General features: G+C 35.2%; 1 protein-coding gene across 2 annotated transcripts in view; it reads right to left on the bottom strand.

Annotated features, from left to right (window-relative positions):
• Positions 1-27,101, bottom strand: part of LOC145695147 (multiple coagulation factor deficiency protein 2 homolog) — a 398,608-nt gene that overhangs the window by 162,194 nt on the left and 209,313 nt on the right. The window contains exon 2 of one of the 2 annotated variants that reach the window (XM_081772083.1): positions 5,158-5,234. The exons of the other annotated variant lie outside the window; for it this stretch is intronic. The gene's annotated coding sequence lies outside the window, so the exon portion shown is untranslated. The remainder of the gene's footprint in view (positions 1-5,157; positions 5,235-27,101) is intronic. 2 annotated transcript variants of the gene reach the window in all.

The following is a 27,101-nucleotide window of genomic DNA, read 5'->3' as shown; positions in this document are numbered from 1 at the left end:
AGAAGAATGAGGAAGGAAGGAAGCGGCCTGGAACCATTATGGATTAGGTACTATCCCGGTATTTGCTTGGTTTCAATGAGGAAACCCAGGAAAACCTCTCTCAGGATGGCTGGCCTAGAAAACTTTTTCGATCGGGTGTCCTTTCTGGGAAGCCAATCCAGTTGAATGATAGGTGCTTGCTACACTTCTATCAACTAGTAACGGTGTTCATTGTTTAAATGAGTGATCCTCTCCCCAATTTCAAACCCAAACTATAGAAGTAAGTGTCTAAGCTCGGCAAAACACATAATTTTCTATAAAATTATTCAGAAAAATGTTATGTAAAATTGGGGATAACATGCTTTCTTACTATTGGCCGATTTCAACTGCAAATAATTGAGATGATTGGAAAGTCTCAGAAAAAATGGACCATATTCCACAAAATCATATTTTTTTTCTTTGTGAAAGCTATCAAAGAATTTTTATTTAAATCTTCGTCTGGGGGAGGGGTACTCATATTTCATTGCTTTCAACAACTAGAGTGAATTATGCCAATATCTCAATACACACACATCATATTGTTAAATCTAATAATATTTATGTAAGTTATTATAGAACATATATTTTTAAACCTGGCGGGGGGCCCTATTGTTCTTAATTAACTGTAAGTTCAAGTAGAGAAAATAATTATGAAGTCTCATAAAATATACACCATATTTCATGAAAATCTAGTATCTTTATGAAGTATATTTTATATATGGAAGGGAGTAATCAGTACCACTTTGGGAACTCAATTCACTCTATTCTTGGCTCGATTTAATCTTAAGCACAGGGGATTACGGACAAGAGTCAGCGAAAGTATACGTAATATTGTATTAAAACCGAATAAGTTTTATTTATCGTCAAAGTCTAAAAAAATAGGGAGCAAGATACCACTATTTGTTCTTTACTAATTACAACTCCGTGTAGAATGAATCTTTGTGACACATTAAAGAAAATGTACGATGTGTTACATTAAAATCGAATAATGGAAACAAAAATTATCGTGGGACATACGATTTTTTAAGTCGGAGGTGGAGGGGAGAGGAGTAATAATGCATACCATATGAGGAGATTGAGTTCATCGCTCATTCTCGATTGATTTTAATTCCAGTCAGTGGTGATTATGGAAAAGAATCAAAGAAAATATACACTCATGTCCAAAATGATTGTTGCATATCTATAACCTTCTTCTTGTAAGAATATAATTTGATAATGATTTTGCAGGGTACGTTTAATACTGATACTATGTGTATAATCGGGAAATGTATATTTGCGGTAAATTTCATAGGAAAATAAATACGAAATGAGAATAAACACGAAAATTAGAATGAGTAAAACAAAATGTTGCTAAATGAAAAATAAAGTTTTATTTTCGTTTTATTGTTCTTATTTACTGCTCTTTTGACATGTAATTTTGCATACATGTCTTTGACGATTATACATATACTAACATTATAAGAAATACAGGACGAATTCGTTATCAAATAATATTCCTACAACAAGATATTTATATACATGCAACAATAATTTTCGACATGAGTGCACATTAAAATGTGTCAAAACCGAATTAATTTTAGAAAACGTATCGTGGTACTCTAAAAGAAGGTAGGGGGAGGAAAGGCAGGAGCATAAATCCATTAAATTATTCTTTACTGGTTTTAATTCCCTACAGAGGGGATGATTGGGACTTCTCAAACAAGATATAGGATACATTATGCCAAAATCGAATATTTTATGACGATTATTGCGGAAGATATTTTTGAAATTGAGGGGGTGGTGGTGAATGCAGGCTTTCATATTTGGTAGATTTTAACCCTAAGCTCTGGGGATATCCTAATGTCATAAAGAAAATATACATTAAGTTTTGTCATAATCAAAATTCTTTTAGGTGGTTTATAATGAAAAATTGTCTTGCAAAATTGTAACATGAATGCATTTTTACCCCTCCCCTTGATATTTGATGGATTGCAACCTGAAACAATAGGATTATTTCTGCAAATGTAAAGAAGGCATATACCCCATGTTTAATCAAAATCAGATAAGTTTTAACAAAATTATCGTGGAACAGACGAACAGACAGATATACAATACTAATCGAGTCGAATAGTAGAAGCTTCGCTAACACTTGCTTCAATTAGTCATATAAAAGATCCATAAAGTTACATTAAGTTATGTTTATCCATAAAGTTATGGAGGTTCACGGTACAATTTGCAAACGGGTAGTCGAATGACAACATATAACAGCGATATGTTTAGCTAAGTAATTAAGCGTTTGGATATGAAGTGTAACATTACCTTTATGAATAAAAAGCAAGTCCTCTCCAGCTTAGATTAACAGGAAAGTGGTTGCGGTTTATGCCATTGAAGTGATGTTGGGGAAACATGTAATCAAATGGAGTAGTAAGGATTTAAATCCTATTAGATGGAGCAATACTAATTAATGAATAGACACTTGTGTTCTTCATCAACTGGAGCTCTAGGCTCACATCTGATGGAATGTATTCAGAACACAGTGGAAAAATGATTTTGTATTTAAATTGCCAAATATCAATGTAAAATCATTTATCCATCATTTTGTAAGTTGATTTACATTTCCTTAGATTAAATTTTAGAAAAAAATCCTGTTCTTTTTACAAATTTACTGTAAATTTATAAGAAAATATGATATTTTTATTGATAAAAATGTAATTTTACACGATTTCATAATAATTTTACACAATAATTTTACTTTATAGGTGTAAATTGATTTACATAGAGGTTTGCCAAACAGATTGCAACGTTCTTTGTAAATTTACCTATAAAATATTTTACAGTGTAGTAGCCACGATAAAATGATTGGCTGACTACAGTACATAGGTAGTTTGTAATCAGATTGAAAGTGAAGAGTGAAAAGTATGATGTCATATTAGAAGAATTGTTGGTACCTTTAAAAATATTGGGGAGTATGGTGGTTCAGTGGTAGAGCGCTTATCTCTTGTGCATGGGGTCCCTGGTTTTATCCCCAGCCAAGTAAGCTTGTAGTGAGCAACATCGTGTCCGTGAGTTCTCTCGGGATACTTTCCTTTTCTCATTTCACCAATTCTTCCATCATCATTCACTGCTTCAGTAATCATCTCCCTTAGCCTAAAGGGCATCATAGTTAAAGCGAAAGATCTCATTTTAAAGCATCGTTTCCCAACCTTTTTCAACTTGCGGCACACTACGGGTGTAACTTGAGTTGAGTTGAGTTGATTTTGAGTTTAACGCCCCGTTCAGCAGCGAGGCTATATGAGACGTGGACCTACTGATTAACGTGGAATCCGAACCACATGAGCTCCCGCCGGGAATCGAACCCGGGCCTCCCACGCCAAAGGCGCGTACGCTAACCGCTTAGCCACGGAGGAGCTCCGGGTGTAACTTGAATTCTCGCGGCACACTCATAGATATTATTATTATTATTTGCAAATATAAAATACCATGGTATTTTTTTTCTGTCATTACTGATCATCTTCTCACAGAAAGGAAAGCTCGATCACTGATTTTCCCCTATGCTAATTCATTATGCTTATTTTTTATTCTAATTTTAAAATAGAAAACAATTGGAATGAAATATAGGACTCAGATTTTTAAAGATACGCTTTCTTTTTCGAAAACTGTATCCAACCTTTCACTAAGAACGAAGGTCACTAAATAACGAGCGAACAAACAACCGCCTTATGCAGAGTCATTTTGACGTATGATTAGTGCCATACTAAAGGACTGACCACTGCAAGAAACATATGTTAGTGAAACTCTTTAATATGGCACTAATCACGCGTCAAAACGACTCTGCATAAGGCCCCAAATGTCTTGTACTTTTAACTTTGCTGTTTTAACCAAAACCGGTGCATATTACTGCAATCACACAGCTTGCGATGCGTCGAAGTCAAAACACAGCTGTTGAACAAAGTGTTGTTTTGTCATTCACGTGCGAATGAGTGTTCTACGGACGTTCACTTGACGCGTGCCGTACAAGTGCTTCCATTTCTCGGTGTTAGTATGACTCTCAATTGACGCGTAACATAGCAGCTAACCGTGGAAATGTGTAAGAGCCGAAATACTGTCTGCTACACAGTAATAGATGTAGAATAATATAACTACAGTAATTTTTTCCATAGTAGAAATTCATAGTAATGTAAAATATAAAAATATACATTTTTTCCTATGTCTTGCAATTTGGTTGCTATAGAATTAATAATTTTATTTCTATTTCCTCGCGGCACACCGGTTGGGAAACGCTGTTTTAAAGATATTAAGGACTGCAATATTATTCACAAATGCTGATTCTGAAAACACATCAAAATCTCTTTTGTGAGGCAGACAAAAAAATGGTAATAAAGTTTCTGTATGACGAATATGTCTTTTGGTAAAGAATGGCTTAGAACTTTTGTACACTAATAGTCAGTAAAATAAGTTCGAGTGACAGTTGTATAAACCATATTCTGATAAACAAATAAATACTGCATATAAATAAATAAAAAAATAATTTTTTGCGTTGTCTTGTTGAAAAAGGGGTTAAGATAATGACTAATTAACACTTAAATTTAGGATTGAACACTCAATACAATAACCAAATGGTGAAAAAAAATCGTGAGCTATAAATAATGTACCTTTGAGGAGTCGTTGAAGTAATGAAAGTGAAGATGTGAGTTACGACTGGGCTTATCGTTTATCTGGCATACAATCAACATTCCTTTAGTAATGATGATGGCATATCCATACAAATACTCAAACACACACACAAACAAAGAAAAAACTGTTCAAAAATTTATTATAAATTCAAACTTTAAATTTATCCTTATTTTCTATCCCTTTCGAATATATATATATATATATATATATATATATATATATATATATATATATATATATATATATATATATATATATAGATAGATAGATAGATAGATAGATAGATAGAATAGATAGATAGATAGATAGATAGATAGATAGATAGATAGATAGATAGATAGATATAGATAGATAGATATTATGTGTTACATATGTAATATTTATTTTTTATATCTTCCAGCCTTCCCATTAAGATTGCAAAAACCTGAAGTCGTATGTTCAGTAATTATATGTTTAAATAAATAAATATATTACTTCTATATATACCTTCACTTAGACCATCAATATTTCTTTATCCATAAAAGAGAGCATATCCCTCCAACAGGGTACTACTCTTCGGGTAGCTATAAAGAGAAAAAGAATTATACTACTATCACTTCTCTTATTATTGTATTCAATTTTATTTCAAACGCTTCTGTTGTTATTAAGAGCTTTTTGAAACAATGTCCTTTAAATAAAGACCTCGTGTCTTAAGAAGTTATACTGCAGTCTATTTATTCAATTCGTTCATACGTTCCTGATGAAACAAATTTTACCATGTAAAATTAACTTTGTGGAGTATCATATTTCTGATGAATAGAACAGGCACTTTTATGTTTCGTTGTACGAAAAGTTATTCTTTTCTCAATATTGTTTAGCTTTAGTAAGCAATTATTTTCAATCAGCTTACGCATATTCGGACCGCTTGGACGCCAAATGACCTAATTCCAAAATTGAAATTATCCAGGAGTTGAAATTTGAAGTTTAAAAAGCTCATAAATAATTAATACGTATTTCTGTTATGTTGACAACCCACAACTTCTGGTTTTATAATTTTCTGTTTACAACAACTTTTTTTTTTTTTTTTTTTTTTTTAAGTACCGATCAATAGAAGTAAACGAAAATATTAGTCCAGTTTTTGCATTTTTTGGAGTTAGGTCACTCGACATCCAAGTGGTCCATTTATGTCTTCACTAAAAATAAACCAAACTAAATATAGTAAAATCTCGATTATACACTTTGTGAATTATCCATGTTGTTCCTTTCCATTTTTGTTTTCTTTGCAAAATGTTCTTAAAAATATACAATCACAAAATAAGGAAGAGGCATATTAACACACACACACACACACACACACACACACACACAGTTAATGAACTTTTTGTGTTAAAGTAAACCAACAAACTTGTAAGTGAAAAAAGAAAAAAAAAACTATTGTTTATAGTCATGATCGTACGTGTAGGCGTCTTACTGTAAATAAAAATTGTTCAAAATTACTTTTGTGTTGATTTGTGTTGTTTTTCGTCTATTTAGCAGATTATTCGCGGTTACAGCGGCGATAATCGATAGTTTACTGAACAACAAACTACAAAATTAAAAGCATTTATAATTATATTTAAAAAAAAATAACGTTTGATGTGGCCATGAATGATAATGACAAAGGTGTTACATATATATAGATCAGACATAAAATCGGAAAAGTAATACCTAATGTTATTTGTAGAACGATTAAGCTGAGGGATCAGATGAGATGCAAACCAATACACAACAAATAGGAAATGTTAGATAACAAATCACATCATCTTCTATCGCTTATTTTTGGGTATCTTGTACTTCTCTGTGTTTTATAGAACTTTCGTTAGAGTAATATGCAGTAAAATATTGTAAGTTGTGAATAATACAACCCTTATTTCGTAAAACTCGACATTTTCGTTAACTCGTCACCCTCTCCTTAGTCCACATTAGGTCGAGTTTGAGGGACTCTACTGTATTACTAAACGTTACAGAGCCTTTATCTTCTCCCCTTTGGATACCATGCACTATATAGCAGTTGATCCCACACCTCGTTTTATACGCATCCTGATTATTCAGATTGTACTGCTACACACTTTCTTCCACTATAGTGCTAGGGCGGCTCTGAACTATAATGTGAAGAGCGGGAGCCAATGTTAGTTAAAGAGAAGAATCACTGTGCACTATAAGAAGGAAAGATGACAAGATGATGAAGTCGAGTATGAAATTCGTCAAGTAAGTCAGAAAGGTTGGAAGGAAGTGTGCAACAGTACAATGTGAATAATCAGGATGCATATAAAACGAGAAGGTGTGGGATCAACTGCTATATATTACACGGTATCCAAAGGGGAGAGGGTGAAGGTCTCTGTAACGTTTAGTAATACAGTAGAGTCCCTCAAACTCGACCTAATGTGGACTAAGGAGAGGGTGACGAGTTAACGAAAATGTCGAGTTTTACGGAATAAGGGTTGGATTATTCACAACTTACAATATTTTACTGCATATTACTCTAACGAAAGTTCTATAGAACACAGAAAAGTCAAGATACCCAAAAATAAACGATAGAAGCTTTTTTTAAAAAATACTTACAAAATTTTAAGAAATGACTAGTTCTGTGTAGAACAAGTCTCATGATGCTAGACTATCTTTCATATTTACTCAAACAATCACTTTGCTACTGAGGGGATGAGGGATGAGGTAGATTGGAACTTCCACGTAAAGAACAAAAATTGTAACCAAATTCATTAAACAACAAATCCGTTGTTCGGATCCCATGTTAGTAGGTATCATATAGCCTCGCTGCTGAACGGGGCGTTAAACTCAAAATCAGCTCCATGCCATATAGAACCCGGAGGTTCAATTCTGCGTTCACAAAACGTCACTAGGAAAACAACACATGAAATTTAAACCTTTACAGAGAAAAAGCCTTACACCCATTCACTGTTTACTCGAGCTTTTAAAAGTATTACTGTATTATTTCTGCCTTTCAGTGGAAGCTCTGCTAGCTAAATGACATGGAAGGTTAAAATTGTTTTCCATTAGATGATAAGACGTAGTCTATCTGAAAACAAAGCGGGATTCTGGAGATATCACAAGTTATATGGACTGTATATTAGCCAAACTCATTGGCAGACCGTATACAGGGTAGGAGATAAGTAAGGGCAAAGTGCGAAGATAGAACGTAGAAAATGTCTAGAAATGCCATGTTAATTTTGAAATGAATAGAGGGATTGAGATCAAATGTTGGATATGAGGAATGCATGTAGATCTCCACTGAATAGGCGTAATGTAAATCATGGGAGACTTCTGAAAATCCGAAATGTTGAAATTAGCGCAAGAAGAATATACGGGAAAGGGATCATGTGGTATTTGGCTCTTGACGCACACCATCTACTGAAATCAATAGTGGCCAATACAGTTTGAGACCTGTGCAATAGGAGGCGTTCCACGATATGGCAATGTAGCAATACTGTCGTAAAGATATCGTGACTGAGGAACAATCACAAACGTAAATCAGACCACTTTCCAGCCAACAAGCGTTCCGATTCACCCAATATTCGTTCATATGCTGGTAAAAGTGCAAATATGACCAAGGACAACCTGAAAGAGTTCAAGGCTGAGGTTTTCTGGCCTTCTATAAAATAGATAAAACTGCTGCTCCTCATTGATTCATGAAGAATCAATAAAGATGAAGAGTTGGTGCAGAAACCGGACAATGTTGAACTTGTCTGACACCTTATTGCTGATGGTTGCACGTCATTCATACAACCGTGGGATGTGCTCTTCTTTCGTCCGTATACGAATTTCGTAAAATATATAACAAATACCGTTTTTCTATGACAACGGCACAACTTCATTTTACAGCACAAAGGTTTTAACCTATGATTAGATATGCTTTCTACAAAACTGAATATTTGAAAACAGCACCTGGCGTATTCATGACACCTGTCAACTACTGCTTCAATTTCAATACCGGAAACAGCTGTGACGAGCCCGTTGTCCATCTTTATCATTTTTGAAATGTGCACACTGTTGTCTCCAATCAACATCAACTACACAATCATTGTTAAGTTTCATAACAATTGCAATTAAACAGAGGTCTCAAACTGTATTTTCCATTATTGGTTTCAATAGACGGTGTGCGCCAAGAGCCATATATCACATGACCCCTTTCCCGTATATTCTTCTTGCGGTAATTCCAACATGGCGGATTTTCAAATGGTCCCCATGATTCGCATTACGTCTATCCAGTTGAGCACAACATGCATTCCTCATATGCAACATTTGATTTCAACCCTTCTACTCGCTTCAAAATTAACATGGCATTTCTAGACATTTTCTACGTTCTATCTTCGCACTGAGCCCTCATTTAGCTCCCACACTGTATACAGTCTGTCACTAAACACCCTGATTTTCTCTGTTTCTTTTGGTACTGAATCCAGTGCTAGCAATCATTTTCAGCAATTGAATTCACCAAATCGGAATGTTCCCTTGTCACAATATCTAACTTTTTTTGCTTTATGGAGATTAATATTGAAACTGGCCGTGCTAATTGACGTAGAGGAATAAAGTTAGAGGTGAAACATATTCTTGCGGTACTGGAAACTTCTTGTAGCTATCAATTTCAGTTTCATCCAATATGCGATCAATGTTGTATGGTAACTGGAAAATAGCAAATTTTCACCATTTCCAGTTTGAACAGATATAACTTAAGATAAAACTCATTTTTGTGACGCAGAATCTGCGTCGAAAGAAAGGAAAGAAAAACAGACTTCCGATATCTCTTACCGGTTTTATCATATGAAAATAAGTTTTGAAATCGGAAATACAAACTAGTAAACTTCAGCCATGCGAAAAACCGCTTCGTGATATCTATTACTGTTTTGTTCTACGGTGATCTGCGTTGAAACCGGAAACAGTTGAATTCTGCCGCTTCTGGTTTGAATACAGGGTTAACGGGGGAAATGGAATCTACTCTTGGGACATTGAATCAATTAAAAAAAATAGTATTTTCTTATCTATTACCGTTTTTGTTTTATGGCGACAAACATTTAAACTGGAAACGGTTTATTTCTACTATTTCCCATTTGAGTAGAGAACTAACGAAGGGAATAGAGCCTACTCTTGGGATGCTGAATGGATTGCTAGAAAACTACTTCTCGATATTTTTTTTATCCTAGTGTTGCGGGTAGTCTTGCGACGTTCAATTATCTGCAAGAAACGTTTCTTGCTGTTACCATTTTCATTCTAAACCGAAAAACGTTGAAACCGGAAATTATTAATTTCAACCACTTCCGGCTTGAATAGAGAGTTAACGGAGGAGATGGAACGTATTCTTTGGACGCTCAATCGATTGCAAAAAGCAGCTTCTTCATATATATTACAAATTTAGCTCTGATACTTGTCGATGGACGAATGGACACAGCCGTTCTATAAGACTTCCAACCTTTATGTATAATATAGTTTGGAAGTCTAATAATATAGCAATTAAAATGTAGGTAAACTTTTCACTCCGTATACGTATTACCCCTAGTTATTAATAGAATACCACGTTATTTCAAAAATGATGTAATGGTTGACCAGCAGAAATCATTTAGCGATTAAAAAAAATATCCATCTGTACAGAATATCGAGATATCGGGAATCGAATTAGCGCGATTCTAGTGTATAAATAAGCCTGAGCTTTTGTATATAGTACTATAATGTTGGAAATGTGATAACATTGTATAGCTGTTGAGTAGGACTGGGTAATTTAATTCTGTGAGCAATACTTAACACACAAAGTTCAACTGTGACTATCTTCTGGTAAAAGCCGGTTGTTTTGCTATCCTCGTATAAAATTATTAATTCAAGCGTTTGAGTAGATATTACCTATTTTTCATTAATGTGTTAACACTGTTCATAATACAAGTTCTTGCAATAATTGGAAATCTAAACAATTGGTATGACAATCCAATGACAATATGGTATGACAATATGGTTCAATCCCAGCTCGCGATAAGTGGGCTTTGTGGTGAACAACCACTGTGTGTGTGAGAGTTTTCTCGGGGTTCTCTCGTTTCCTCTCCCCTTCTTCGCTCTACTATTTTATTCATTATCATTATTACCGTTTCTCTTAACCCTCGAGTAGTCGCGCCGCGGTCAAAAGCACCGCAGGGAAATTATTTTCGATCGTGTGTCCATTCTGTTTGTCCGACAGACTTATCCGTCTAGCTAATCTTCCCCCTCACCTTCTCGAACATTCCTGCTCAATCACTCCGTTATCCGTTGTTTAGTTTAACTACTAGTATTTGTTTAGTGATTCTGCGGTGCTTTCCACCGCGCGCGACTAACCGTGTAATGTTTTTTCTCATTGTTTCGCTCTGCACGTGACCTTTGCTTTGGAGATGTTTCAAGCTTTATAAACATAAATATTATTTTAATGGACGGAAGGGAGGTCGACAGAGTTAACAAACTGATAACAAGTATGAAGAAAGAGAAAATTACAAACGAACAGCTTAAAATAAGAGGAAAATATTAGGAATGGACTATTTTGATAAATCAGCCGATGATTTCGTTAAAGCTTTGTCTGAGGAAGAAGTGAACACGAAAGGTGAAGTGAGGAGTCTGCGAGCGAATCTGAAGATCTTAAACCCAGAAATAAACGACGACGAAGCGTAGAACAGTGTAAATTTGAAGATAACCTAAAATAATTCAATGTAGCACTGTATATGTCAAGTTTCAAAATAACAGGACCCTAAAATAATTCAATGTAAATTTGATTTGATTTCAATTTAGCGCCCTTTTCAGCATCAAGGCTATGTAAGACGTGGACCTACTGCTTAACGAAGGATCCGAACTACATGAGGTCCCACCGGGAATCGAAGCCGGAAGTCCCACGCCAAAGGTGTGTATGCTAACCGCTTAGCTACGAGTGAGCTCTAATTCAATGTAAAATGCGCGGTGAAGCTTTGTTTTAGTGTTATGTTTATATTGTATATTTTTAACTAATTTACTATTGCATTTCTAATTTTAGACGAACCAGAGTTGACAAAAACAAAAGTTCATCATCAGGTTTAGAATCTTCAATAAAACCAGTGCGTAGCTATCTATCTAAAGAAATATATAACGAAAAAAAACATTTTATTCTAAATAAGACATAAAAAAGGACATGTCTAATTGTAGGTTCCTCTAATAGTTATTACTGTAAAACTTATTATAATAATAAAATGTTATTCCCTCTTAATCAGAAAATATACAAAATTACGTTTCTAATACGAGAAAAATATTTAAAACGATATTTGCAACACATTATGTTCGTGCGGTCCTTTTGACCGCGCGCGACTACTCGCGTTACTTTTTCAGCGCGACTTCTCGAGGGTTAATCTTGGTGCATAATCCTGGGACACTAAATTATAAGAAAGACGTCTAGCTGAAATGACTGTTCATCTCTGAAAGTACAATTGAACTTTTTTCCCTCCCATTAGGATCTACATTTGAATCGGAATTATAAAACCTCAAATCGACCCAAGTGCTAACTATATACAAAAGCTCGTTTTAAGTTTGCAGTTGTTATTTTTTGCGAAACATTTAAACACTCTTTACCTCCCTTACAATTTATATTTGAATTATAGTGTAATATAAAACCCAGGTAATCCAAGTTCAAAGTATGATCAAAAATTGATTTTAAATTATATATAACTGTTTTTTTTTTTTTTTTTTTTTTTTTTTTTTGCCATTTTATGAACACAAAATGGGAAGTTGAAATATTATAGAAATTGCCTCCTCCTCCCTTTAGAAGCGGAATTTTCGAAAACACTTTGGTATTTATCAACGTACTTCTTAAATAAACAGTTTCAATACGAAATTTCATCTTCCTCTATAAAATTTCATCTTCATAGAGGAAATCATGAGACACTCTATTTTTGGCATAAATTTGAACCCCTCATCCCCCTTTAGGATAGCATTTCAATGGAAGTGACATAATTAAACCTCGGCCTGGACCAAGTTCAAAAATTCATTTCAAATGAAGACATGTTTTATGTGGAGGTCAAACATTCATCTTTACATATCAGATTATGGCTACAATGGCTTCGTCCAAGCTTCGTAAGAACACACTAGCATTTCAAACTTAAATGCTTAAACAAAATATTAATTGTGGCTGTAAAACCAAAAGTATTATTGCTTGCATGTTACGTTCAAATGTAACTCAATACCACTAATGAATGACATAGAAAATTTGACTTGTGTTTAAAATAATTACGCTTATAAATGTCAATGCAGAAATAATGTGATCGTTGGCAAATGTTAATTTTTATTGTTGGTACTTTCATGATTGGCACGGGAAGCGGAAGACTAAAAGAGTAGTCTGTTGTGAAATCATGGAAGTTTCAAATGATGATAATTTTGTGAATGAATGTAAATCTGGTGATATCCGGTCCTCCTTGTACCCATCGCAACGAAATAACATTTCGCCATCCCTCCATGATTCAATGAATATGACTGGTTCAATGACCATTGGTGATCACACAGATTTCATCTCGCATCTCGAAAATTGAGCCGATGATGATGATGATGACAACGGCTGAAGAGCGCTTTCTCTGGAGGGTGCTGTCGGGAGAAAATTGCTGTGGATGCACCTCGCGTGGTAAGAGAGCCTAGGGAGGGGGAGGGGAAGAGGATAGGAAATGGGATCACAGCGGTCAATGCGTCCAAGGAAGTAATTTTTGCGTTGACGAAGAAGGGCGAGGGAAAAAAAGAATCGGCTTCTGTGGCCATTCCTCCCCAATTTGAGTGGTAATCAACAACGTTGATGGGCCAATCGCACCGCCGAAATTCGATGTTGATTGTGTCCAGCCTTCTCCCACTTCCTTCTTTTGTGTATGAGGAGCGCAATGTGTGTTTTTTCACCATTTTATATATCATCCAAGCAATAACAATGTTGTCTCGTGTATTGGAAATACCTCATCCTCATTCCTGAAATGTCAAAGGTGGAAGCGAGAAAATAGTGGATGAATTTTTCGTTCATACCTGGGCTCTGGTTATTGTTAGCAACAACCAGTCAATTGCTGGAAGTTTTTTGTTAACAGAAAAATCAATCATTGTTCTAATAACAGTTAACTTGTTTTAAAATCTGATTGGTCAAGCTCAAAGTACCAAACGCATACTAGACGTATAGGGAGACGAAACGAAAGCTCAGAATACCATACAGCTTGTCTTCATTAAAACGACGAATATCAATGTAAAGAAGTAATTTTGCTCGACATAAATTTACAAGCCTTTTCAGTGTGTTAGAGGGTAAACCAACCGTTTATACATAATGATCTACGAGAGTAATTGATTGGGCTGTGATGAAGGAAGAAGGTAAATGAAAAGTACGATCTAGCACACAATCTTTTCCACTCCCATTTGATAAGTTAAATCATGTAATGTTGAAGTTTTTACTGAACTACATTACACAGAAAAAATACGTAAATGGCGTGCGTAAAAACGTAGGTTTTATGTGTAAATCCTGTGGTTTTTGAACTTAACGTTCGACTATACCCAATATCCTAGCAAACGCATAACTGAAAGCGTATGCTTTCCGTATAAGTGTTCTATCTGTTCGTACTTTCCGCATGAAAGGAAGAACAGTACAATACATAGGCGGTCAGGATCTCACATACAGATGGACGTATATAACATATAGTTGACGTATGTAATATACGGAAGACGGTTAGATGTCAGACATCCTGCAGCGGCATGATATAACATCTAAGCGGGGAAAAGTAATACGTATGGATCATATGGATAACGTATGCTCCGTACAGCTTTCCGTAGTAAACATGTGGATTCCGTATATTTGTACAATATATATATTGGTACAAAGTTGTATATAGTGGTACATAGTGGTACAAATATGTACAATACCGTAAGACGGGATTATTTTGTACAAGATTTAAACCATTTTAAAGAAAATTGCATGTAACTTACAAACATAATGATTTAGAACACTGTATTTTAAACATATAATTGCTAGATATATAAGAAAACATTAGTGCAAGTTCATTAGTAAACATTCAGTACAACCATAGTTATTGAAATATAAACTTTGGTGCAAAGTAACCCCATAGCTGGGGTTACTTTGCACAACATACAAAAAAGTATGTTCAACATACGAACATAACGTTTCCGTGCAATGTTTTTCCTTCTATGTTTATACATTTTACTTTCTACACAAAACTGCATGCAGTCTACAAATATTGATATTAGAATGATGGTACCGGTATCAGTACTTAGTTTGAATTATCGAAATTTGTAAAGAAAATTATGTATTTTCAGGTACCGGCACAGGAACAGCATTCTAATAGTTTAGCATATTTCCCACAAAAATGCCAACTCAGAAACATAAAAAAAATCCCCGTGAACTGATTTGCCTAGGTTATTCCTTATGTCCAAGAACATCATCCCAACCGTAATTAGTGGAAGATTTACGGTATTTGGAACTTTCAGGCTGAAACCCATCCAAATTGCGTGATTTATTTTTTAAGAAATCTAATGTTAATCATTCCTATGCGTATTAGCTGCAACCCCCACCCAAAAAAAGTCTAGTGATTTAAAAAAAATAAAACGAAGTCTTTGGAAGCCTCTCTCAAACTACTTTTCTGGATCCGCCACAGTTCATAATTTATTTTCCAACAAGAAATTCATTCCGGCATCTTCCCAAGTAGGAAATTTAACTAAATTTAGAATGCAGGAGGTTCCAGTAGTAATAATTTCCTATCTAAGCGATATTTTGGACAGGTGCAAAGTAACCCACTGTAGAGGCTGAAACCGCCTTCTCCCGGTTTTACTTTTTTCATGACTTTAAAACGTTTTACATTTCAATTTGAACTGTTGCATCAAAGTCCCATTATACACAATAGTATTCTACGAAATTGACTTAACTTTGACGGAAAATCTTGTACGTGATACCTTTCAAATTTTGGCGGCCTTTACAGTGGCTGCTTTCCATGCCTCTACAAGAATGAACCCTCCCGGTAATTAGAACTGATGTTAACCGCGAACATTATAGCCAAAATACAGTTAGATATTCTATCTTACGGTGCCAGTTGAAACTTCCTCTTTGCTGTTCATGGTCTTGCCGACAGAGGACTGTGAAATTCTTTTCGTATATTATGCAAAGTAACCCCGTCTGCAAGTATATATATTTGTACCACTATCTAGATAACAGATTTTTCTCAGTGTATATTCTCGACTATCCGCGGGCAGATTATCTGCTGTCTTCTTTTCTTTTATGTTTCTTTTTTTGGAATGATAAACTTCACTGTTGTAACACTTTGTGGCAAAATGTTGTTAAAACAAACGTCAATCAGATATAAAAAGGACGTGTTTTAACACAATAAAAGATAAATAAATACAGTTATCCAATTTTTGTGAAAAACTAAACCAATAAACTTGTAAGTGCAGAAAACTAGAGTTTATAAAGTCATAATTGTATGTATAGACTCCCCTGCTCTGAATAAAAATAGTTCAAAAACACTTTTCATTTTTGGACTATTTTGAAGATTATCCGTGGAATACGCTTATCCGTGGTTCCTGTAGAAACCAATTCTGCGGATAATCGTGAGTTTACTGTCTATATATATTTCTGGATGTGTATACACAATGTTGCCTTAGTTACTTTTGAGAAAATTGTCCGAAAAGAACGTTTAAGAGTGTCCTAAGCTTTTTTTAAAAAAAGAAAAAATATTTATATTATAAGATTGTTATTGAAATATTGATTTATGAAATATAAACAAAACTCTTAGAATCGTTTTCAAGAAAAATTTGCAAATTTTAGTTTTTGCATTCCAGTAAACTACCCTTATGTTTGGGAGTAGATCTAAAGTTCGAAAAACATTCCTGAAGATTCTTGTAAAAAACTTAAGTTTAAAATTTAGTCCGGGTATGTTGAAGTGGTATGGTCTTTAGATGAGTGTACGTAATCGGGACGGACAGGGGACGAAGAGATGGAAAGACATCCGAAAATTATTTTTCAGATATGTATATATATCAAACTTTCTTTATCCACAACAGTCATGGACATCTAAACCCGAAGGAGTCCAACTATCATACAATTCTTATCACAATTTACTACCTCATACATAACGGCCACTCTGATCATAAGGTCTTTTTTATGCATAGCCTTCATTTTTCAATTACCCACCATTTGCAGCATAAACAGTTCCACTGGTTTTGTCTTCCATAATTCTAAATCTAAATTATCAACGCTGAAGAAACTATGATAATGATGACGATGGTGATGTCTCAGATTATGAAAAGAAAGATAAACAAAAGCAGACGAGATGGGGTCATCTGCAACTGCAGGAAACCGGAAAAAGAATCAACTTGCCAAGAAGCTAGCAAGAGCCAACACATTCTATGTGTTGCGTTTCATCATATTGCATGCTGGAAGTTCCCGATTTCTGATACATCTCGCCAATTTAATGCTTGAGATCGATCCAGGAGAACTCCAGAATAGAGACTGTAGTTTTCCGAAATACAGTTCAGCGATGCGTCTTAGTAGTTAATGAGGAAATGAAAAGAAACAGTTTTTGTAGTGCTGGTGGTTTTTCAAATTAAAGAAAGTTGAATCTAAAAATTAAGGATTATGAAAGTAGCTCGAGCCACTGGTCAGCTTTCTGGAAATGGAAAGACCTAGAACGTCATATAAACATATGTAAAGTGATCGATCAAAGTCTAAAAAGACAAATAAAATCCTCGACCAAAAGATAGAGAGACTATTTGCAACCTATCACCTCACCACTTCTATTAATTGCAGAACCAAACCTTCCCTTTCGCGGACACAGAGAGTGTCTAGCTGGAAATCCAAATCCGGGAACTATTTAGCTCTAACGAAGTTTCTGGGAAATTTAATCCGATCATGAAAGCACATACCGATTTGACAACCCCGAAGAAGGTAGTACAAAATGTGTGTTATTTTTCTCATGACATTCAAAGTGAAATGATTAACCTTCTAGAAGAAAAAGTTTGCTAGCACATACTTGAAACTGCGAAAATCCAGATGTACTTCAGTAATATATGTTGATTCACCTCCTTATTGCTCTCATGTGAAACAGTTGTCCTAAATTATTCGATTTGTAGAGACACAGCGAAACTCAGTTCAAATTCGGGAAGCATTTATTGATTTAATTTCTACTGGAGTGAGGCAAGACTGCTCATAGTATTTCTGCTGACATATTGAACTGACTTCAGTCTGATGGACGTGACTTTCACAATTGCAGAGTCAAGCGTACGACAAACAGGCTACAACGACCGAACAATGTTTTGAAATTCATACTTTGACAAGAACGCAAATCCTTTTCCCACTTACGTTCACTGTAACACTCATTACTTGAATTTTGTTGACATAAACGGTGCGCACGTTAACATTATAGGAATCACTGTCTTTGGAACAAGGGAACGTTCGTTTATGTTCTTCTCTAGATCTACTCATCAGTGGAGTGTTTTTCAAAAATAAGTCAGGATTGGTCTGGAACGCGAAAGTGATTCTCGATGGAGTTCAAAATTACACATGCAGCAGAAGAAAAGTGCAGAGAATGGAACTTGACTGTTAAAATACGCTGTAAAAGAAGATGCAAGCCTGGAGAAGAAACAAATGGTGATCCTTTGACACCACGAGCCGAAATGAAGCGCAAGAAGTTCAAGATGAAGTGAGATAATAAATGTGTGACTGTTTTTCGCAGATACGAGACCTAAATGGTGAATTTGAATTTCTGTGTTCCGCTGCCGACTTGAACAGATATCAGATGAAAGTGAAGAAAGGCAGAAGCATGTTGTTTTGACGATGTGGAATTATAGCAGGGTTATAAAGATATAATTCACTCACTAGGACGTGCATGGTAACACGTGGACCTTTCCCCACAAAGGCATCCTGAAATACATATCTTCTATGGGGCTTGAAGCTTATAAGAGTTGGGAAGTTGCACTTCAAATTTTAATTACATTGCCTATATCTGTCGCCATAGAAGGAAAGATGGAAGGAAAGCGAGGAATAGGAAGAAGAGAAACACAACGGATCGATGATTTGCAAAATAGAAGAAAATATTCGGAGTTAAAATAGGAAGCTGAAAATCGAAAAACATGGAAAAACATTTCTAAGACCAAACCTAAAATAAAGCCTCATTAGTTCCAGAATCTGCCAAAAGGCAGAATACTAAATAAGTATAATAATATTATTTGTGGCATCATGTGAAATCTCCTTCACTGCTATGAAGCTAATAAAATCATATTGGTGTTCCACTAAGAGTCAGGAAAAACTGACAAATCTGAGATACGCATTTTCTTGTGAAATAACCAGGGGTAAAAGTGGATCTGGGAAGATAGGGGAACGCATGACGTCACACCATCCCCCGTATCTATCTTTGCCTATTATATTTTTTTTAGAAAGTGGGTGGACGGTACAGATATTTTCTGGAAGTGGGAGGACGACGTCTCCCGGCGTTCCCCCGCACTTTTACCCCTTGAAATAACTAACTAAATTATAAGGCATTATAAGGAAACTTTGTGCGAGAAAATCTCACCCTTAAAATTAAACTACTCCTTTAGGATTGTTCATAAAATATATCCATTTATTAGGGTTATTAACGAAATATTTGTTTATCAAATATCAACAAAATAGCATGGGTCGTATTAAAAAAAAAAAAAAAAAAAAAAAGCTGTCTAATAAACTCACCCCAAAGAGTAAACTTCCAATTGTGAATATTTTTGCGTGAAGTAATTTGTTAACAATGATAGAATTAATAATGAAATATTTACAAGCTCGTATTTATGAAATATGAGCCAGATCGCCTGAGTTGCTTTTTCTAAGAAATTCATTCGAAGAAATGCACCACCAGGAATAAAATATCCCTCGTGGACTTTTATGTACAATTGAGTTATGTCATATAGTGAGGGTATTAATGACAGATTTATTCATGAAATGTGAACAAAATCACCTGAGTCATATTCAGTAGCGTAGCCAGGATGTGTGTTTGGGGGGGAGGCAAGTGCTGTTATAGGCACATATAGAAAAATTACAAACATAAAAATATATAAACATAAAAATATATAAAAATTACAAACATCAAAGTACCAAAGTACATTGCCGGACCTCTTTGGCTACCCCTTCCCTACGCCACTGGTCATATTTAAGAGAATATTTCAAGTAAAACCTTACGCTTCATAGGTTTTTTAAGAACAAATAAGCTTGACATTGTCAAATTATTAACTAAATTCATAATTTCACTTTATAGAAACATGTTGTTTACTTGAAAGAGTAATGCATTTACATACTTCAGTTTTACAAAATCTTTTCAGTTATTTCTTGTTATTGTCCAGTTCAACTGCGTGACAAGATTTACAACATCAAATCTTATTTTACTCTGCGAAGTGCAGAAATGAACTGACGAAATTATCACTAATCTTCATTATTATTATCATTATTATTATTTGAAGAAAAATCAATATGGGAGAGGAAAGGAATTTTAGAAAGAATTATACACAAGAACGTTTTTACCAGAGAGTAAACAGCTTTGCACTTGCAACGCCAGTGAGGAAAGGGGAAGGATATAATAAGGATAAGGAAGTAAAGGAAGAACCTGTGAAAGCCCTCAACCCTAGCGTTGATGGAAGGGAAAGCCAAAAAAGATTTCCGTAGGAAAGAGTAATTGAAGTGATGATATTTAATGAGTTTTTAATGGAAACGAAAGCAGGGAAAGAACAGTGTAAAAAAATACACCTGCCTTATTTACATTATGACTTTATATTTTGTCGCAAGTTACTCTCTAATTGTGAACAGTGTCTTCTTGGAGAATTATTAGAGGACACCAGTTGTCTTAGAATATTTGTCCTTAAAATAATGAAAAAAGGAGAACTAGAAAGAAATAAAGAGAGAGAGAGGGGGGGATAGAGACTGGAAGTTAGTTTTCTGATTAGTTTAGGTGCATTTTAAACATACTGGGCCTTAAGCAGAGTCGTTTTGCATCATACTAAAGGTCTGACTACTGCAGGAAACATATGTTAGCCGAACTATTTAGTATGTCATTAATCACGTCTCTCCATAAGGCCCACTGTCTTGAATATTTGTCCTAATGGTGACTTGTAATCTTCACTAGCTATGTGACACAGTACGTAATCTGTCTTATGAAGAATACAATGCCCTGTATGCAGGGGTAAAAGTGGATCTGAAAAGGTACGGGGGCATGACGTTACGCCGTCCCCGATGCCTATCTGTGCCCATTGTAATTTTTTTTAGAAAGGGGGGGGGCGCTACGGATATTTTCTGGAAGCGGGATGGACGCCGTTCCCCCGCATTCCCCATCACTTTTACCCCTGCCTGTATGAGAATTTGGCAAAATGCACCTTACGTGAATGTTTCTTATTATCCTTCGAAGTACTTTTAATTATTATCCTTCATCAGTCAAATCGGCAATTTACCTGCACAATTTAACACTAGATGGCGCATATAGTGACATGTAGTAGCGTCAGGCAGGCAAGCGATAGCACAAATAGCGACATGTATTAATGCCAAGCAGGCAGTGGTAGTGCAGGTAGCGACATCTCTATACGACAAGCAGGGGAGTGATAAAGCAGATGGAGACACCTATTAATTGCAAAAAAAGAAGCGATATCGCAAATAGTAACACAGGCAAGTGATAGCGCATGGAGCGACATATATTAACGTCAACTAGTCAAGCGAGAGCGCAGTTAGCGACATATATTAGCGCCAGGCAGACAAGTGATAGTACAGGTAGCGTCATCATTAACGTCAAGCAGACAAGTGACAGCTCAGGTAGCGACATCTATTACCGTGATTGTTTATTATAATGAATTAGCATGTCCCTCAGACTGACAAACTGAAACGTTTGTCTTTTTCTGTTAGGGTTCCTTATTGTATTTTCTAATACAGTCATGATTTGACTAAGACAACTGTGTAACAATACTTGAGACAATTGAGGCGTTCTCTGCTATTCATTCATTTTACAGAAGTTACACCATGTAACATGTCCATTTCTTATTGTGTAGAACAAAGCAGGAACGTTTCTCGGTTCATTTTTTAAGCAGCATGAACGAAAAAAAATGGGTTCCTTTTATTTTACAATTATTACATAAGTAAACTTATAATTAAAAAAAATGTTGACGTAGGTTTCCAGCTTCTTTCGTTAAAGATAGAATTTGTTAGATATACTCGTAACATTCCAGTACTACAAAGTGCTTCTGTACAAATAAAACATGTATTGTATTTAGTACTAACGGAAATATTTCAAGGACAGGAAATATAAAATTCATTTCTATTTTAAAAAGGAAGAAAAAATGAGAGGTTTTGATCCTAGTTAGAAGATATGTATCACCCTGTCCTGTGTAAAATTATTCTCCAAAACCACTTGTTAAACTTGATGGTTTAATTAATTGATGTTAACCTTTCTTTTATAACACTGAAACTGTATAATACGTAACCTACTGCTGAAAGTGAATTCGGACTACTTCTACCCCAAGAAACCACTACTACCACGGCTGAAAGTCGAGATCACATGCTCATGGTAGAGGTCTCCACAGGCCGGAAAGTTTTGGCCGGGCCCGGCCCGTGAATTTATAATGTGAGGCCCGACCCAAGTCCGAAATATGTTGTAGCATTTAGGCCCGAGCTTGTATGATAATAAAATGAGCCCGAAATAAGCCCGAATTATAGCAACTTAATAATTAACGCAAAATTGTATTTTTATTTGCAACAATTAAGAGGTTTAATTTTGCAGTTGTGCTTTAAAAGTTCTGCAGAAAGAATGGTTCAATAAATATTGTTGTATAGTATATTTACAGAGTTAGACCATAAAAGGCTCGACAAATATGGTCGTACATTTAAAAATTTACAGCCCGAGCCTATGCATTTCTCTAGCTCATGGTAACAGAGGATTGTACCAGAGTTTTGTATACAGGAAAGTTTGTATATGCATGCTTGTTTCTTATACCGAAAGTTGAAAAAACATAGCCCTCGGTTAATGATGTCAAAACCGTGGTAATAAGAATTTTAAACCGTCTTAAAACAGAGGAGAAGACGTCTCGTTTATATAATTATGCAGTGTGGTGTGTTTATTTCGACGCAGACAGCGAGTTTGATTAATCTTTTAAGAGTATATTTTTCGGGTAGAGTGATTCCATGTAAATTTCATTAGGATTTACGAGTACTGATAGTCTTTAGAGCTAGACTATGACAATCTTACCAGGTGCAGTGTTAAAACCGTAATTAAATTACTTCATTGTATGTTTACACGTAACTTCTACATACGTAAACAGATTTTAATGATTTTTTTAATGGTACATATTTCACTACCAGTCTCTTGTAAATTTCATTAGAATATAATGATAGTTCACGAAGCTTCTCAATGGGTAACAGTGTTAATACCATAATTGAATGTAAGTATATTCACGTATTATTATTATTATCGCATAAAATACTCATAATCATCATCATGATCATAGGTATTCTGCCTTTATTGGCAGGTCACTTGCCGCAGCTGGGAAGCTTCCATGCTCCACGGTCCTCCGCTAACCTCTTTGTCTTCGCGTATGATCTTTCTGTTTTAATATCATCCATTAATTGTAGTCTCCTTCGCCCCCTCCCTCTCTTTCCCGCCACCATACCTTCTAGGACGTCCCTCATGATAAAATCTCTTCTTAGGCAATGTCCCAACCAGTTTCTTTTCCTCTTCCTAATACTATCTAAAAGTGTTCTTTTCTCACCCACCATTTCTAACACTCTCTCATTCGTTTTCCGCTCGACCCAACTAATTCTTTACATTCTTCTTCACACCCACATTTCGAAGGCTTCCAGTCGATTTTCGTCACCTTTACGTAATGTCCACGTTTCCGCCCCTTACAGTACAACACTCCACACGAAGCATTTTATCAGTCTTTTTCTCAACTCTTTATTCAAGGTCCATCAAAACAGACTTTTCTTCCTCCTAAAGGCTTCTTTCGCCATTCCTATCCTTGCTTTTATTTCACGTTCGCACTTCATGTCATTACTAAGAATAATACCCAGATATCGAAAACTATTCACTTGTTCTATTTTCTCCCCTTCTACTCATACTAGGGTAACGAAAAAAAAAGGAAAATCGAAAGAAGCTTAAAAAATACATTAACCGACTTCAAAAATGTTAAAAAAGAAGAAAATAAAAAACTTCATATACAATATAACCGATTTCAAAAATGCTCTAAAAAGTAGAAAATAATTTTAAAATGTGGTAAAATGTTACTGTCATGAATAAAAAGTTTTGAAGTCTGCCAAGCCAAGCAATTTAATTCCTAATAAAATTATCATTGAAATTATAATTCTATATTAGGTAATAATTTGTTTGGTTTTTCACAGATTTCAAAAATATTTTATTGATAATAGCAACAAATTAGTGGTTTTCTAAATTATATTTTCCTTTTTTTAGAGCTTTCCAACTCATTTTCTGCTCTTTAGTGCGTTAATTTTTGGGTTGATAAAACATTTTTTTAAAAAATAAACTGTGTTAATAAAAGGTTTAATGTTCTTTTTTAGCATCAAGGTTTTATAAGACACACATCTGCAACTTAACGTCGGATCCAAACTACATGAGCTTCCATGAAGAATCGAACGCTAACCACGTAGCCAAGGAGTCACAAGTTTCTGCATTTCGATGTACACTTTGAAGATGAGAGTAGTGTCTAATCGGGGCTGTACCAGAGAGGAATGAGGATAAGAAATTCCCCCATCTAGAAATTTGCATATGATAAAAATGACATTTTAATCCATTTTCAAGTCTCTCGTAAGGGTTCCTTTATTTATTTATGAGAATTCCCGTATTTTTTCTGAATACAGCTTTGTCTCCAACAATAGGCAAATCTTCCTTGAATTGAAAAAATAAATCTTTAAGTTTAACGTTCTACGATTATGCTTTTCAGGCTAAGGGAGATGGATGATTAAGGCAAGTAAATATTGGTGACATAATTAGTGGAATGAGGTTATGGGAAGAAACGGGAGTACCCTGAGAAAACCCACGAATACGATGTTGTCTGCCACAAACTTATTTGTTCGGAGATCGAACCTGGAGAAGTAATGAGACCTGAGTGCGATGCTGACTTTATTACCCCCATCAGTGCTGAAGCCGTGAAAATGTGGAGCTTTTACTTTCACACACAACCCTTGGGCCTGTTACAGAAGGACATGTATTTTACTTTTACTTTTTACAGTAGGCAAATATGTTAGGTAATAACACTGTAAGCAGAAACACACTGGCAAGTACGTTGTTATTTCTCGTTATCTTACTAATATAAAAGCAACATATATAGTTTACCCTCAAGCAAGTAAGTGATTTCTAACCATGCAACTGTTACTTACACCTATTTGAAATGGTAATATTTGCAAATAGCAATTTGAGTTCTACTTCGTTACTTATTTATTTAAGTTTATATGACAATCCCTTTATGCAGACCTCATCTAAACCTTTTGTGCGTCCATGAATCCATGAAAATTGATTACAATTTCAGATTCCATAGAATATATTTTCCCTCTCCATGCATGATGTATAAAGGATCCTCATAGGTTTTATTTGCGTGTAAGACAAGATTGATGTTATTTTTCCCCTTAACCTTGGTTTTTTGTTATATTATTTCATTATATCATCTCATTGTACAGATCAATGGTGTTAGCCAATCAGAATGTGTGAAACCTTCCCTTTCTCTCAGCTCATTGCATATCTCTGTAACAATAGAATTCCAGTTTTTTGGAATATGAAACTGGTTAGTTAGTTTCCAATAGAAAAAGAGGAAAAGAAAAAAGGGGAAAAAAAGTAGTACTACAATTTCCACTTTTCCAGAGTTGTACTTCATCAAGGCTAAAACTCCTCTCCCTTTAGCCCTCTTTCTTCACATACAACGTTTTATTTCTTCTGTCTGTTGTTTTCGGATGGAAATCGTTGTTGTTATATCGTATGTATGTGTGTGTGTGTGTGTTTGTCTTTCTGCGCGGTCCTGTTTTATCTGTCCATCAGCGCTGATTGCGTTACTTGGAAGTTTATTCTACAATTGAAGCTATATATATATTTTCTTTTTCCTTTTCTTCTTTTTTCTCGTCCAGAGCACCCATCCCACCTTTAGCACACGGCGCTCGCAGGAAATGATTTACCGGAAGACGAGCGCCGCTTGTTGTGCGCGGAAAACTCCTTAAATTCTATCATTTGCTGATGACCATGGTTGAGGCCCTTCGTTACTTCACTCTATTTCCTGTCAATCCGAAGCCCAACCAGAGGAAACAAAGAGGGAGAAAGAGGAAGATATATATACCATTTATAGAACACTGGAAACTTTTTTTTTTCACCCAACTTTCCTGGTTTATTTCCAAACTACAGCCATTGTAGTCGCTGGACATTTGAAATTCAAAATTGGCATAGTGTCATTGGAGATAAAATAATTTTACGCCATTACCCTTGTACTTACACGTATTCATGTTGATTTAAAGAACATTTATGAACTACTGTATTTCAATCTACCCAACCATCACCTCCACCTTTCACTCTTGAGGATTTAAGTAAAGATATATCAAAATCTGCTTAGTGGTGTAAGATCACAAGTTAATTTAAAGACATCTTTATTTCAGTACCACGAACAGCTTTGAATGAAAGTACATTATTTTGTATGTCATCAAATACATATAATGATCACCGTGTTTTTTACAATTTACATTTTGAGAAGCAAATTGCGATACAAATTTCAATTTGTATGCATTTTCTGTACTATAATGAGTAATTATAGATGCATAAAAGAAGTCCAATAAATACGAAAGTATACCTACTTCAGAATTCCATTAATTATGAATGGAATTGTGAATTACTTTGGTATTTATTAGATTTCTTTGGTTTTTACAAGGGGTATAAATGAGCATCCGGTATATCAATACTTCAAATGAAAAGCGAGAAGAAAAGAGAGAAAAAAACGAGTGTACTTTGCTCTATTTTCAGAGAATGCCGTTATTGTTTCAGTGATCTACTGTACTCACTTCTACGTTTTGCCAACCATATCCAAGCCCCATTCATGCTACACCATATATCGGCTCAGTTTATAAGTTAAAATGAAATCTTTAAGTTTTACGTTCCACGGTTATGCCGGCTAGGCTAAAGGAGACGGTGATGATGAAAAATGAATGAAATAGTGGAATGAAGAAAGTGGGAGAAAACGGGAGAACCCCAAGAAAACCCAAGCATACGATGTTTGTCCACTACAAAGCTCACTTGGCACGAGCTGAGATCGAACCAAGGACCCCATACACCAGAGGTGGATGATGTACCACTTTTTTCCTTTAAAAAATCAACAGATCATACCTCAGTTTCCTGAGCAACTCGAGTTACCTCGTATACAAGACCTCTTTGACCTTTACTAGATTCGACAGGGGCACGAACACATACATATCCAGGACAGTT

The sequence above is a fragment of the Thermobia domestica genome, chromosome 9 (assembly GCF_964235325.1).
Source record: "Thermobia domestica chromosome 9, izTheDome1.hap1.1, whole genome shotgun sequence".
Taxonomy (NCBI): domain Eukaryota; kingdom Metazoa; phylum Arthropoda; class Insecta; order Zygentoma; family Lepismatidae; genus Thermobia; species Thermobia domestica.
This window is presented reverse-complemented; position numbering and strand designations above follow the sequence as displayed.